The sequence below is a fragment of the Brachyhypopomus gauderio genome, chromosome 8 (genome assembly GCF_052324685.1).
Source record: "Brachyhypopomus gauderio isolate BG-103 chromosome 8, BGAUD_0.2, whole genome shotgun sequence".
NCBI lineage: Eukaryota > Metazoa > Chordata > Actinopteri > Gymnotiformes > Hypopomidae > Brachyhypopomus > Brachyhypopomus gauderio.
In genome coordinates this window covers 15,878,897-15,895,697 of record NC_135218.1, presented here as the reverse complement: position 1 = coordinate 15,895,697, position 16,801 = coordinate 15,878,897, and the positions used below count along the sequence as shown (strand labels likewise).

At 44.3% G+C, this 16,801-nt stretch overlaps 1 long non-coding RNA gene across 3 annotated transcripts; it reads right to left on the bottom strand.

Annotated features, from left to right (window-relative positions):
- Window positions 1–12,514: 12,514 nt before the first annotated feature.
- LOC143521056 (uncharacterized) lies at window positions 12,515–15,382 on the bottom strand. 3 transcript variants are annotated; one of them, XR_013132617.1, is made up of 5 exons: window positions 15,126–15,382; window positions 14,521–14,611; window positions 14,253–14,296; window positions 12,848–13,144; window positions 12,515–12,714 (listed from the first exon to the last, which is right to left on the bottom strand). It is a non-coding gene; the product is annotated as an uncharacterized LOC143521056 (long non-coding RNA). The 3 variants fall into 3 exon arrangements; XR_013132616.1 differs by lacking the exon at window positions 15,126–15,382 and having other exon boundaries at window positions 14,521–15,049; XR_013132615.1 differs by lacking the exon at window positions 15,126–15,382 and having other exon boundaries at window positions 12,848–14,296; window positions 14,521–15,049.
- Between the last annotated feature and the right edge of the window lie 1,419 nt (window positions 15,383–16,801).

Genomic DNA, 16,801 nt, shown 5'->3' with positions numbered 1-16,801 from the left:
TTTCTCTTCACTGCACCTTCCACTGGCCCCATTGTATCTGCCATGAACATAAAGACAGAAGGCTTGGGCATGTATTGTGCGGTGGCTGAATGGCCTTAATAAAAAGACAGAACTAATCTGATTCATCTTCCGCCATAGCGCTCTCATCCCTCCTCATGCCCTGATTAATGTTAATTTCATCATGTGTCCTTTTCAGCTCAATAAACTCTCCTCCCACTCTAAATCAAATTGTTACTGAACATACCCTGCCACTAAGATCCTCCGCCCCTCTCCCTTCACACACCCACACGTACTGCTATAATGCAGTTTGTCATAATTAAGTGCAGTGGCTAATTAATTAAGTGGCCAGGATAGTAATTAGTGAGCTCTTGATAGGAATGGTGGGTTAAGCTGGGCCCAGTTACTCTGGCTTTTCAAGGATGAGGCATACCTTTGAAACACTGGCATGAATGACAGCAATGAAGAATGACAAAGTGAATCTTTTTTTGTTGTGGTTGCATCTTGGATGGTCCCAGGTTTGGACACATACACACACACACACACACACACACACACACTCACACACACACACACACACACACACACACACACACACACACACACTTCAGTAGAGTGATGGGCTTTGAGTATGCAGCATTTATTGACTGAACTACGAGCACTAATGGAAATGATGTAGAGAGGGAAGGACAGTTCATTAGAATTGGTGCTTGATTAAAGTGTGTGTGTGTGTGTGTGTGTGTGTGTGTGTGTGTGTGTGTGTGTGTGTGTGTGGGGTGGTAGGATGTATGTGGATATATGTGTGTGTGTGTACACATGTGCATATACATGCTTACATGTATATTGGTTGTGTGTAATTTTTTAATATAGTTTTTGGTTGTTAGATTATCAGTTTTTTTCAATACATAGAATCGATTTTTGTGCAGCAGGATGCAATATATATTCTTGAAAACAACTGCGCTTTAACGCGCATGTCCTTTCCAAACATATTAGCAAGTCAGAGTCTTTGATTCTTCTGTTTAAAAATTATGATAAGCAATGATCAACACTGACTATTATCAGTCAACAGGACTTTTATCAGCATTTCCAGGACTTTTCTCAGTGGTTCCAGTCCGTTCACAGCCTCATCATGCAAATTGTAGCATTTTCCCTGCTTGTACATAAATTATGTGTCAAGAATGACATGACATGTGAGAGTGATGGCCCTGATTATTAGCAAATGAGATGATTCAGATGTCCCACTTAAACCACTAAACTTCCCTAGTGAGCCAATTCTTTCACCAACTTTTTGACAGCATGACAAGATATGGTATATATCACCTGTGCTAGATTTATAGTCAATTTAAATGTCAGGTTATCTTTATGTTGTTCGTCAAAGACCATTTAACTGCACTTTCAGTTTCAGCCTTTAACAATCCATTATAATATCCAGCTAGAAATCTGAGTATTCATAAGTGTGTTGGTGGGGTTTGTCATCATTTTGGTGGATTTTGGTAAAAGTTTCACGTTCAACTCACTCCATGTTTTATTTATTTGTGTTTGTCTGTAGTCTCTCACTGAAGGTTAATATTTAAATAGACATCTCCGGTGCAAACGTAAGCTAGTAGCATCATGAGTAAGGCATGCCGATTCTCCACGCTACACTTCTACGCCTCGTGCTGATCAGCAGAGCTAAATCCTCGAAGCCGTATCCACACTCGGGAACAGAAAAAACAGGAGCATTTTACAGGCTGTCTGACTTCTCCTTCTGTTCCCTGCTGCTCCTTTTCCGCGTGTCTCCCGTCTCTGCAGGATCTGGGCTCCTCGTAGTGTTAAGGGCACTGCAACGTGTTTGACCAGAAGGGCATGTTGGCCACCAGAATGGAAACTGCTGGGCACAGCAAGCCGGTGACTCCGAAAAGTTTGCTAAGTTTTTCTTTTTCTCCCCTTCTCCTCTCTCTCCCTCACCTCCCCATCCTGCCTCCCTCTTTCTCTCTCTCTCTCTCTCTCTCTCTCTGTTTCTCTCTCCATTTCTCTCTTTCTCCCTTACCCTCTCTCACTCTTTTTCTCACTCACTCTCTTTTCCTCTCCCTTGAAATTTCTTTGAGAAGATTATCCGCAGGTAAGCTTGTTACCGTGGTGATTCTGCGTCAGCAGCTCTTCCTTCCACACTGACCACTGTGTGTGTGTGTGTGTGTGTGTGTGTGTGGGAGCTGGTGAGAGTGGGTCAGTACTGGGGGAGACACATGTGGCAGGGGCGCAGTAAGCCACTCCACATTAATGTGCCGTGACGACATCATAAGATGGGCATAAATGACTGGAAGGGCTGGCAGAGATGGTGGTTTAGGGAAGGAATGGTAAAAAAGATGGAGGAATAGAGGTATATGTGAATGGAGGGATGGAAAAATAGAGGTATATGTGGATGGAGGTATAGATGTATATGTGGATAGAGGGATAGATTTATATGTGGATGGAGGGATAGAGTAATAGTTGTATATTGGGATGGGTGGATGATGGATGGGTGGAGTAATAGAGGTATATTGGGATGGAGGGATTGAGGAATAGAGGTATATTGGGATGGAGTGAAGGAAGAATAGAGGTCTATTAAGATGGGAGGACAAAGGGGTGATATAAAGGTTGTGTACTGCCCTGTATTGCCCAGACCTTAAAGTGTGTGAGCCACTTCATTGTGTGATCTTCAAATGTGCCCTACCAACCTCCCTCCAGTGTCAACAGCCACCTCCACACACACACACACACACACACACACACACACACACACACACACACACACACACACACACACACACACACACACACACACACACACACTCACACACACACACACTCCTAAGCTACGGGCAGTAGTCTCTTGACATATATTGTTGAGTGAGGCCACATTGATTGCAAATGCTCCTGTTGACAGTACATTACTGGAAATGACAAAATAAGGCAGGAAATGTATGAGAATACAACATTAACACAGTCCAGAGACTTTTACTGTGTGTGTGTGTGTGTGTGTATGCGTGCACGTGTGTGTGCTTGCACGTTTGTGTGTGTGTGTGTGTGTGTGTATGCATGCACGTGTGTGTGCTTGCATGTTTGTGTGTGTGTGTGTCTGTGTGTGTGTGTATGCGTGCACGTGTGTGTGCTTGCACGTTTGTGTGTGTGTGTGTATGCGTGCACGTGTGTGTGCTTGCACGTTTGTGTGTGTGTGTGTGTGTGTGTGTATGCGTGCACGTGTGTGTGCTTGCACGTTTGTGTGTGTGTGTGTGTGTGTGTGTGTATGCGTGAACGTGTGTGTGCTTGCACGTTTGTGTGTGTGTGTGTGTGTGTATGCGTGCACGTGTGTGTGCTTGCACGTTTGTGTGTGTGTGTGTGTATGCGTGCACGTGTGTGTGCTTGCACGTTTGTGTGCGTGTATGCGTGCACGTGTGTGTGCTTGCACGTTTGTGTGTGTGTGTGTGTGTGTGTATGCGTGCACGTGTGTGTGCTTGCACGTTGTGTGTGTGTGTGTGTGTGTGTGTGTGTGTGTGTGTGTGTGTGTGTGTGTGTGTGTGTGTGAGTGTGTGTGTGTGTGTGTGTGTGTATGCGTGCACGTTTGTGTGTGTCTTCTGGAGAGGTTTATGGAAAGCTTCCCTCTCCCAGTGCTCTCACCCAGCTTTGGGAGTGAAGCTGCTCTGGGGAAGAGAGCAGATCTAAATGGAAGGAGACAGGGATGAGAGGATCTATTGCTCTTGCAGTGCAAGGGAAGTCTGTAAAATCTGCGCTTGTTAGAGGGAGAGGGAGAGAAAGAGTGAGGGATCAGAGCTCAACTCTCTCAAACTCTCTCCAGAGGACAAATGAGTTTCTGCTTTTGTGCCTCACTAGCTGAAGGACCCATGACTCACTCTCTCTCTCTCTCTCTCTCTCTCTCTCTCTCTCTCCCTCACTCTCCTTCCCTCTCTCTCTCCCTCCCTCTCCCTCTCTCTCACTCTCCCTCCCTCTCCCTCTCACTCTCCCTCTCTCTGTCCCTCTCTCTGCCATAACTTTGCCTTGACATGGACTCAAAGAAAGAAAGAAATAAAGAACTCAACAAGTAAGTAAGACACAAACAAGGCAAAATTTAAAACGAGAAATTGAAATACCAAGCTGCAGTGAAAGACACCACGGTAACAAAGCAATTAGCTCTCCCCATCGTTTGGCAGTGTTAATGAAGAAACAACCATGGCTCGGAGCTCAAGTGGGAGACCCAGGAGAGAAACAGAGATAGGGGTGAGAAAATAACAATGAAGGGCTTTACTCCTCACTGCGCTGAATACAACTGGTGGGTACACTCACACACACACACACACACTCGTTCTGGGACACAGGGGTGTAGTGGACCACCGCAGGGGTAGGAAACCTGCTAACACCTTTTTCTTTTCTCGTTTGGTGGGTGAATGCATTAACAGGTAGAATCAAGCGGGAAGTTGAGGATCATATTTTAATAGATTAGCAAGTGAGATGCATGAAATAAACTGCACATCTGTGTGTGTGTTGCTGTGCCTAAGGAAGAGGGCGTGAGAGTGAGAGAAGAACTCTTTTGTTTCCTGGGCAAAAATGTCTGTCAGTGTTGAGATGTTCTGTAGGGATTTAGGTTTGTTGAATGTACCCCACCCTGAAATGCAGCAGAGGTTACAAAAGTAACACCACATTATCTTATGGAGCAATATTCAGAAGGTAAAAATGTATCACTATTTTTTTTATCACTATATATGCTCCTTGAGAATTCCACCTGTGAGATGAGTCCAAATGTCTATGAGCTACAGATGCTAAGGTGCTAGTATCAGACTATATTTAAGATGTACAGTGCTACATTGTCAAGAGATTGTCAAGTGATTGTGTATGTGTTGTGTGTGTGTGTGTGTGATCCTTTTGCCTTGTCTGTCTACAGTTTGTCTCTTTTCTTTCTGCAGAACAACAAGGTCTAAAAAAGCCGGTACAGCATTTATGCTGACCACTACAAATAGATTAACGAGCTAAAGATCTGTGGAATGTTAATTAATTTGATTATATGCAGTGGGTCCAGGGCCTGGGATGGAGGGATGGAGAGATGAGGGGGGGGGGGGGGGTTCTAATCTGGGACAGAGGAGAAGATGTATAGAAGCTCTGGCAGACTGACCACCCCACACTGAATTTATAGTGTGTGCTGCCATATAGTCAATGCTGTTTTAATTCACCTCCATACTAAAGCCCCCACCTCCGTCATTATCCCCTCTCATTAATGGAAATCTAATCATCCTCCATGTCCCCCCCCACATCCACCCCCTCAGCACACACACAAGTGCACGTGTGTGTACACGCACCATTAAAGAATGTGTTTTGTTGAATAAGCTGAGTGGTTTTGTGTGAGCCTTGTCAGTGGACTTAGACGCAGGTTGAGGAGGTTAAGCAATGGATGAGTGTTTGAGAGTTGTTTGAGGGAGGGAGAGAGGGAGGGGAGGGAGGGAGGGAGGGAGGGAGGGAAGGAGGGAGGAGGTGGAATGGTGCTGGCTTGGTTGACAGGATGTCATTACCGTGCAAGTCTCTTGTTTTGCCTGCACTGTAGTCAGTATGTATCAGCCTCATTCCATCACTGCTGCATGGAACACAAAGCAGCATCAAGCCCTGAGCAGCTATGGAGTCTTTGCTGCTTCCTCACAATCTTGTGCATGTGTGTACCACAGCTATATTACCATTAACTCATAATGGTTGGAGCCATGCAGTTAAGGGCTTAGTGTGATCGTGACAAAATAAATACATAAATAAATGGCATTGTTTTATAATTATTACATCATTATCACAATCATTTCTTATTTTCTCAGTTCTACTGACCATCCTTAGTCTCCTGTGCTTTGGGAAACGTTAGACACTGAAGGAGTTCTTCCAGGAGATCAGCAGAGTCGAGCACTCCCATGAACCCAGAGAAGGAGAGCAGAAGAGAATCTGCCAAGTCTTCCCATGATGCAGCAGGGCAGAGGAGAACCCTGTCATTTCTCCTGCCTAATGAGAACATGGGCAGTTTGGATCTTGATGACCCTTTCTCATGAACGCCAAGTAGAACAGCTGTGATTCACATCCAAATCACAGCGGCAGAGAACACCTCCACACTGCTACGCTGTGCTTTTAGGGCCAAAACTGAGGGGACAATTACGATTGTTTTGCATTAATTCTCTGAAAGCCCCAATTCAGCAGTCTGTTTTTGCTTGCTAATCAGGTGAAACGACGACCCATTGATAACATTCCACCACTACCAGTGCTGCTTGGATGTATCGTTACATATTGCGGGTTGCACATTTTCCTGTTCTCCTTTGGCCCTGAGGGGCCTCTGGCCTGTGAGTCCTGCTTAGTTGGCTGGTCAGCTCTAATCTAACAGAACAGCATGTGGTCATCACTATTACGCCGTGTAATTTCTGTATACCCATGATTATGCTTTTGAAAATTCTCGCAGCGTTCCAAGTTCGAGGCTAGCAGCTACCCGCTTACGCCTGTGTGTCCGTTTGCGTTTGAGCGTGCTTACGTGTGCTTGGCGGGACACTGACGCCGCCGGACTGTAACCGAGGCGACAGAGCCGGACGCTCAGACGCTGTGAGTGGCTGTCACAACCCCTGAGCGGTAGCTTGTGGCACGATGCTGGAATCTACAGTCACCTCTCATCTCCGGGCTGACTCTGCAGGGGTCCGCCACACCGGATCTCCCCGTCGGGCGGAGGAATGACAGAGGGGTGGAGACAGGGCGGCGGAGAGGGCGGCTGGAGTTGGGGTTTCACCGGCGATTACAGCTCAAATGACTCATATTCACCTTTCATATTTTCAACACCAAATCGAGACAAATCCCATTCTCACGCAGCACACATACAGGTGTCATTGTCATATTTCATATTTGTCCCATGACTTCCACTTGCCTGAATAATTTTTTCTCATGAAGAATTCAGAAGGCCAGCATTCTTAAGTACATAATCATTTACTGGGAAAAGCACCTCTGCAGCACATGCAGATTAAGGGAATAATAACCTCCATTGTCCCTTAGAGTATTACTTTGTATAGGCATGTTTCAAATGGTAAACTACTTCACACCTGTCTCTATTTAGTCCATTAAAAAGTTGTGAATTTGACATGAGTGTCCATATAATAAGCAGACGCCATGTTCTTTAAACGATACCTCTCTGAGTGAAGTGCCTTACTCTATAACAAGAAGCACGAAGTTTCTCAGCAAGAGTCTGACTTCATCACGCCCTCTCTCCCGCTCACCTAGGACAAGTGTGACATGACAAGACGGCCATTTTGAGTCTCTAAACATGTCAGTTTAAAGTTTGCTCTCTACCAAAAAAGTGGTTCATGAGGCCTTGTTGACAAGCAACTAAATAAATAGCAAGTTCAATATTTAGTCAAAAATGCTACTTTTGATTATTACATTGTTTCATGAATTTACTTTACATATTACATACTACATACTACTTTACATACTTTACATTATTCATTATAATAAAACCTGCATGATTTGTGTTTGAATTGGTACCTTGTGTAAATAAGTAAAAACAGATTTTGCTTCTCATTTGAATATTTTAAACCAACCAATCAGCTCTCCCGTATGTTAGGAGGCACTGGCCTGCATTAACGCCGCCGTCGTCTGCAGAACTCCCGTTAATCGCTCTGTAAGCACTTTATCAAAAAACGCTTGTTCTTTTAGTCTCCTCTTTTTTTGCTTTCCTGTTGTTTTGTTGTTCTGATTTTCCGTCTGCCCTTCCCTCCCGGTAGAGAAAAAAGCAAACCCTGACACTCATTAAAACGGAAAAGAAGGCACATCAAGTGAAGGAACGCGAGCCTGTCTGTGCTCAAACCTGCGGTCACGAAGCCGTCATCTCGCCGCAGGCGTGCTTGTTATCTCCCACCAAGACGCCCCCCCCCCCTCCGCAGTCATCGTCACCGCTCCTCTCCCACATGAACACAATCAATTATGGATGACATAAAAAGAAATCCCTTAATTTAATATTTAGTTTAATGTAGCAATACTGGTCAACAAAGAGGAAACAAACAGAAACCATGGATAAGGTTCATTTGTATCAGGTTCTGCATGAACACTCCTAGATTATGCTGATCAGTTTAGCCATTTCAGCATTTTATAAATGTTTATATCTTGTGTTTTAGATTAACTACCTACATAATTTTGATTAAATGTATTTTTGCTTCTTCCATGTATAACATCGTTGGACAGCTGAAGATGGTCAGAGGACAGTGCTGACTCTAGAGACGCATCATTATAGCACTGGTCAAATGCTCTAAATGCAGTCTACAGTATCATTTTCAGATATGGTTGCAGGTGCACAATTACTTTTGTAAAAAGTTCAGACGGGTAGAAAAACAAAGGACTAAATACAGACCTACATAAAATACATTTTCCGAAAGTACTAATTACTGCACTGATTGGCAGTGCTTTGTGTATGTGTGTGAGTGCCTACCTGCGTGCACATGTATGTGTGTGTGTGTGTGTTTGGGGGGGCGTGTTATATCTCTTTCTGCTCCCAGACTGTTTTGGCTTAACTGGAGATAACACCATCTTATCCGACACCCGTCTTATCCCTTTCTCCTTTTCTCCTCCCACCTTTGGTTCGTCCTCCTATCCCTCCATCAGTCTCATTCATAATTTATCTGGAGGGTCTGCTTTCTGCAGACACCGTCAGAGTGGGTGGCAGGGCAGACATTCCCTTCTGTTACCACCTGCCTCTGTCACAGCAGGAAATGGCTATCAATACAGACAGGAAGTTAGAGACTTTTAAATGACATGTTCTACCTTCAAACAGCACACACACACACACACACACACACACACCACAGTGCAAAATTGGTGACACACTTCGAGTTCAACATATATAATGATCTGTTTGCATGTTTTTACCTTTACAGATTACCTAAATGGACCTACAGCTTGTACAAAGAACAAATATATATCTTCAGCATTCCATCAGTCAGTTCCTCAAGGTTAATAAAAAAAACTTAAGTAGGTACTTGTACTGTATGTGTACTTAAGCACTTAGTGTAAGCCTAATGTGTTAGTAATGGGAAGCTAATGCTCTAATAGTATTACAAATAACTCCTTTGTGTTTTCTAAAAACAAATTGGCAGGCAATTAGTTCACCTAGATAACCAAATGGACACCATTCTAACATCTCAATTTAGTGTGAAAGTTGTAAAGACCTTTAAAGGTATAAGTATTCCCATTGGCTACTTTAGATATTTGTTTTGTGTGTGTGTGTGTGTGTGTGTGTGTAGTCAACATACTAATGCAAGGCTGTCCACACAGTGCAGCAATATAAATGATTAGGGCTTTCCTTGTTTCCTGTTCTAGTCAATGGTAAGCTGTATCTGCATTGTAAGAAATCTATGCAAATGTCACCCTGCAAGACTGGTGGTGTATGTCTCTATTGAATGTTCACATACACATAAGCTTCTAATATTTATTTTTGGAGTAGACTTGTGATTTGCTATGGCTATATGACACTATATTGCTATGCATACACCTAAACCCTAACTGTAACCTCAGTAACCACCAATGGGATGAATGGTCCCCACATAGAACTAAATACAATCCCCCAGACACACACACACACACACACACACACACACACTCTCTCTCTCTGGAATCATGTGTCCTGCTGAATTTCTGTGCGGGTCTTCACTGAAGCTGCTAAGCTAAATGGGCTTCATCCCAGCGGGGGTTGTTAGAGAACAGCATAAATTAAGAGTGCTCTGGGATAAAGATGTGTGTGTGTGTGTGTGTGTGTGTGTGTGTGTGTGTGTGTGTGTGTGTGTGTGTGTGAGAGAGAGAGAGTTAAGGTCTGTGGTCTGTGGTGATTACAGGTTTCCGGTGGTTAACGAGAGAAGTGAGGGACTAATATTTATTTACAGCACTCTGAGTCCATGCTCGGTGGTGGGGGCAGGGTGTATTCATCAGGCAGTACCTACCTCCTCCGGGACCACAACACAGTGAATGGCTTTCAGTAGCATCTTAATCATCAAAACAAAAAGCACATCATTGATCAGTAAATAGTTTCTAGTATAGTATTTGTATTTTAGTAAGTACCAACAGTTAAACAACAATCAAGCAAACAGCACCAGCTAATGTCAGCCAAAGCAACTCCGTTAAAGTATCGACAATACTCAGCTCTGCAGCAAATCACACAGATGAGGGCTTTGATGTGTCAAAAATGTTTGCCTGTCTGTCATTAAAGTACATCTTTAATTACAAGACAGGGTCAATCTGTTTTTGTCTTACACCAGCACTGAAGTGAATAAAAAAGGAAAAGAAACAGGGGGATAACAGATCTGCTCAAGTTTCCTACTGTATGTTTTCCATCCACGCCCCTCCCCCGCTTTTCTGGAAGCCGCCTGCACGTCTTTTCCCCCATAAAGGCTGCAAAGGTGCTGCTTCAGCACAAGCTGCCCCCCCCCCCCCCCCCAGCAAAAATCAAAATATCAATAACCTCTTATAGCATTAAGGAAAATGCCTAAATCTTACATGCTCTTTTTCCCCTGTCCTGCCTTTTTGCCAATATCACTCAACCACTTCCACTTGGCACTGGCCCTGTCGGAGATTTTTACGTGTGCATTAGATATTCCCTCCCCTGGCTTGTTGTTTTTTCAGCGTGATGGCCCACTTATCTGAATATAGAGTATGATGAGATGGACTCACGCACTGGGCAGGATCGGAGATAAGTACGCTTAATATACTGCAAGTGTGCCAATTCTGCTTCCTCAAACAACCCATTGATTTCCTGCAAAACCACAATGGGGTTGTGGCCCTTGACTCGCTAATGTAAAAGCACACACCTTAAAAGTTTCTGCTTTAAAATTTCTAACTATCCCATGTCTTGACAACGAATGTCTGTGTTAAATGTATGGGTGTTTAGCTCCCTTTAAAAGTGTATCGCGTGTATGTTACCTTACCCTTGTGTACGATACCCTCTGCCTTGGCCTACATTCAAGTATGAAATCAGCTCTAGGAGCAAACCGTGAGCATCAGACAAGGACACTGTCATGTCAGTAGAGTGTAGGAGTGAGAGACACATGTGAGGGACACATGGAGGGGACATGGAGGGGACAGGGGGACATTATGTAGAGGGGAAGAACCGCTCTGTAAGACAGGGACGAGGGGAAAGAGATCCGGGGCCTGTGAGTTCAAGTGTGAGGGTGAAGCTGGACGGGCCGGGAAGCTGAATGATCGCTCGGTGAGAATTATTATTGATGACTCAGACGGCGTGAATTATTAACGAGGGAGGAAAAGCATCTGAATGTGTCTTTGACATTGGATACGGACGGAGATCGATGGAGAGGCCCGGGGAGCGGAGGGGAGGATGGACGGAGTAGGAGAGGTGTGGAGATCCTGAGCCCTAACGGAGCAGGAAGAGAGCGCTGAGCTGTAACCGTGGACGCTGTTGCCGGAGAAACAGAGGGCCAAGCTGCTCGCCTGGTAAAGTTTGTATTTCTCTGATTTCTGTGTTTTTATCCAAGATGGGACATTATATACTGCCATCCAGTCCGTTAAACGTATTTGTTTAAACATTTCTAAACAAATGTATTTCTGTTATACGTCGTGTTTCCAAAATCTGCAAATAACACGCAGATGTCACTAAAATACATTTTGTTCTCTAATAAAAGTGTAAGAATACCACACAGAAGAACAGTCATCTGTTATACAACACAGTGGATCATTTCTTTCAATCACTAAACAGTGATCAAGAAGTAGTAAAAAAAATAATACAAATCTAAAATCTGCTTAAATTTGAACCGCATGGTTTTCTGCTACTGACTGTTAATGAACATTTACAGCATGAACACCAGTACAAGTCTTCACAGAGAAAGTCTTCAGATACTTCAGATACAGAAAATATTTCCTTCTCTTGGCTCCAATCCATGCTTGCAGGTAGCATGTAAAGTCTATTTATGTATTTTATGAATAGATAATAACTGATGTTTGACTTAATCATTGTGTACATGTGGTGTTGAAGGCATTTATTTATGAGGAATTACTCTCTCTTTTTGAGAGTAATCTTATTCTATTCAATATTATTCTATTTATCCATTTATATTTCATACCCACTATTTTTGTAGCACGTAGATTGTTTTGAGAAAGAGAATGAAAATGACTGAACCCAATGAGACCATGTTAACACGTTTTCGACTCCACAAAGGTGACAAAAAAGATCACATGGACCATATCTTCATTAAAAGTGTTTTAGCAATTAAGAAGAACTGTGATATCATAAAATTTAACACAATACTTGTCCAAACAAGAGTGAAACTCCTTTTCTGGTAAATTGCAAATGTGTGCTTTTGTGCTTTCTGTCTCATATAGTTCCTGTTGTCAAATCTAAAAGGACTAACTATAGTTATGTTGTTCATGTCAAATTTATAGAACATTCCTTATATCCAAAATAAAGATGCTGTGGGAATGAACATATCATTGAGTTTTAGAGCTCTTTAAAAAATCCCTTTATTCATGCATGAAAATGGATGAGACATTTAGTGTAAAGCAGCGTTATTCTAGCACCAGTCTGTCTCTTCACGTCCCCAGAACTTGTCTGCTCTCTCTCCTCCACCTTTGTTGTAAGGGGAACGTGAGGATTATGAATGCTGACAATGTTGTGAGTTTAACGCTGCTTCCCACACTTTGGAAACGCCGGCCAACTACTGTCAGCGTCTCACCTTAGTTGGATGTGTTGCTCACGATGTATATATGTGTCTGTGCGTGAGAGAGAGAGAGAGAGAACACGGGATCGAACACATGCGCATGTTTAAGGCTTGGACGCATTCTTTTGCTTGTGTGTGTGTGTGTGCCTGTGAACTTGCACATATGTGTGTCTGGGAGCGAGTACCTGCATGTGTTTGTCCGCATCCGTGTCTCCGCGTCTGCGTGCGTCTCCTCGGCCTGAAGTCCAGGTGCTGATCTGTCCTGGGGGTCAGCGGGTCAGCGTGAGGAGACAGATCCCCTGGGACAGTCTGCCACGTCCACTCAGCTGGTCTCCGTCCTCTGTCCATCCTTGCCATCCGTCATACAGCGGCGGCGTCCCACTCCCGAGGACCGCTGTCATGCGGCGTGACACTAAGAGGGGACCTGCATCGACTCCAATCCCCTCCATCAGCACTCAGCGCCGGGCCCAGGGGCTGACAGGCTGCAGGAGGAGAGGCGTCTGCTCGCGTTAGTCACACAGGGAAACCGATGCTCTCCTCACACCGGGAGAGAACCTGGGCCTCGGCTTCTGGTCCGTGTCCCTATAGACGCCCCAGCCACTTGCTGCCACGTGGCTGAAATTAGTGTGGCAAACTGGTGCCTCTGAAACATTCTCATTTCACTGATGTGCTCTTGTGTAATCACTGTGTAATTACTGCATTATATGATGCACATGTAGAATGCATGAAGAGCTTTAATAATCGGAATTGTCACATAAACACTGAATTCCCAAGTGACCCACTCACATTAAAGGAGATTCTTACTTGAGCTATGAGTCTGTGAGTGGCTGTATGACACTAGTAATAGAGCTTACTTCACTGGCAGTGCCTGTCTGCCGACATGCCTATAAAACTGACCTGGTGACATGTTATGGGGCAACATCCACCACAGACACACACCCCCCAGCATGTGTGAGGGGCAGTGAGGTTAATAGTCTGTCTCTCTTTCCGGCACATTACTGGGCCAGACACTCTGTTAGCGGTGAGGTGGGGGTCAGTGGTACTTGTCCCTTCACGTTACAGCCCCAGGGTGACAGAGAGACAAACATACACTCTCCTACACACTATTAGAGTAGAAGTGTCTGCATCTGCGTGCCTGTGATGGGGGAATCACTCACATGCAATCAGGGGACACCCTCAGGTTCACCTCCATTCAATCACGGGGATGAGAGTGGTGTGTGTGTGTGTGTGTGTCGGTTGTGTGTGTGTGTGTGTGGGTGTGTGTGTGTGTGTGTGGGTGTGTGTGTGTGTATGCAAGTTTGAGAGGGTGTTAAAGGATGAAATGTAATAAGAGAGAATACAACCCACCACACAAACCAAAAAAGTAAGAAACTAATTGGTCAAACAAATTTGCTAATGAATTTAAGATACAAGGCCGGCGAGTAGAAACACAAGCTGTGTTTATATATACTAATTACATTTACATTTTGCAATTTGGCAGAGGACTTTCAATAAATGAGTAAATTAAATGTTGAACATAATTGAATGATTGATTGCCCTTGGGACACATGTGCCAGAAGGGGAGTTGGGGAGGGGTGGGTGAACACAGACCCTTCACTGAGCTGTAGGTAGATGCCACTTGATCTGCAAGTAACCTGAGAGGATGAGGCAAAAGAGAAGGAAAGACAGAATGACTGGGACAAATAACAGCTGTCTGCCTCTGGCCCCTGACCCATAACTACCCCCCATTTAGGAGGTGTCAATCTGAGACAATATTGAATGTGTCATGAAGAAAGTGAGACCATCTTCATCAACACTGAAGGAAACCAAAACAGCCGAAAGAGCTGTGTGTGTGTGTGTGTGTGACGGTATGGCTCACCGTCTGGTCTGACTGTAGGTGACCACTCGTCTCCATTTATCTATGATAGGTGCAGTCTGTCTTGCCATTGTCACCGAAGACACTACGACCTCTGTTCGATAAAAAAAATCCTCATTAAGCCAGTAATGGATGGATCCTCATTTAAAGGGACTTTGCATATGCATCATTTGCCCTGTTTATGATGCATAAAGGCGGGGCTCCCTCCTCTTCCCAACCCAAAGTCAGACACCAGGCCCCACCCTCACCCATAAAGCCAAGGTTAATCCCCATCTCGTCATCTCCCTGCCCCATCCATCACCACGGAAATGTTGCCGTAGCGATGGGCTGCTCTATTACATCTGACATGGGGAGGAGGATGTTGGGGAGGTCTCGCACCATTGTCTCCCAAAGCACACCCATAAAGGGCGTTTAAGGACCCCAAGCAAAAGCCACTATCAATGTGAGGAAAATCAGTGGGGTATCACATACTGTACGCGGTGTATGCATCAGCAGTCCGACGCTATATTACTTGTGCTTGTGGATCGGCACACACAAAGAACATCTATGATAGCGTCTGCTTTGTATTACACAACACGCAGTTTTGATCATCCTAAAATAAAACAAACCACAACAAATGTTGCCCAGGCCGGCATGACTACTGGCTTGACGGAAGTCTCGCTTGCGTCTCCCGGGCGAGACGTGGCATCGTCTCCACTTCGGCTCCCGTGTGTCCTCCTGCCTTCAGCTGCTTTTCCTCTCGTGCTCTCTCAGTCGACCGCCGTATCGACTAGCCATCAAATCTCCCATCTTCACGGCACAGCATTTCTCCCTGTCTCAGCACTCTCCATCTCCCCCTCCATTATAGCTCATAATCTCATCTGAAAAGGCAAATGACCCTCTGAGAGACACAGAGACAGAGAGGAAAGAGCAGGAGAGAGAGAGAGAGAGAGAGAGAGAGAGAGAGAGAGAGAGAGAGAGAGAGAGAGAGAGAGAGAGAGAGAGAGGGAGGGGAGGGAGAGAGAGAAGGCAGAAAAGAGAGAAGACAGACAGAGGGAAAGAAAGAGAGAGAGACTCTTTGGCCTTGTCTGCTTAATATATTTTTCCTGTGTAAGAGATTAAAGTATAAGTAAATGCTAACAAACAAATTACAGAATTCAAACAAACAAAACTGGGAACCCGCGAGACTGAGGAGAGTAAAGAATGAAGTCAAAGGAAACTTCAGCAGAGGAAAAAGGGGAGACACAAGGCATATATATGAGTGTGGAGATAGACAGAGTGATGAAACAGACAGAAAAGTGAGCGTGTGTAACTAGGTGTGAATAGACCATGATATTATGTAGTAAATGCATTATTCTTGGAAACCCCACATAACGTTATTTCATGCATTTAAAGATGAGTAAATACATAACCTCAAATAACCCTATTTCATGACTGTGTGACCTCGCATTGGCTATGACTTCAGTTTATGATAATCTGATGCAGCCCTAAAGAACTAGTGTTTTTCACTGTTAGAATAAAACATTTGAAAATATTAGATCTGGAAGTGCAGATACAGCACACTGAAAACAGGACAAGTACTAATGGTGTGGTGCATTATTTTAATTTTGTTCATTTGTTTGTTTAGGGTTTTTTTTTTTGCATATTTTGCTAGTTGGTAAAACTTTAATGCACTTTAATGCTATAATCAAATGCCTGCAGGAGCTTCGAGTTTCCAGTCTATATTTCTAAAGGGGTTTGCTGAAATATCATTTTCAAGCTAGTGGTTCAAACAAAGTGGTTCAAAACAGTATCAAGCACTTTAAAATGATATCATTTACTATTGGTTATTATACACAGGATATGATATCAAATATCACATATACCAGCAAATACCACTTCATGCCAGCAACCACAACATCGTAGGATCTTCACGGAGGTCACCAGGTCGCCACCTCCTTTCGTCAGCATTCCACATCATCTCCAAGCTCACTTTTGACATCTGGCATCTCAGTCTCAACCCCCTCCACGCTCACTTTTAAATCTGCACCTATTTACCCATAAACCCAAGCTGGCTTCCCAGGTGAGTAAGACTGTGGCAAGTCCTACTGACACCATCATTGCATGCTAAATTCCACCAGTTCCATATGGGCTTGGTGCACTATACCAGTGGCATAGACAACAGCACTGGCCTCACACAACCACTTCCTAACCTGTAAAATCCACACTGGCCTCCCACCAGTAACTGGGGCCATACCCAGCCCCACAGGCACCATTACAGTGTACTGCCAGTTACATGTGGATTTTACCTAATGTACCACCAAGC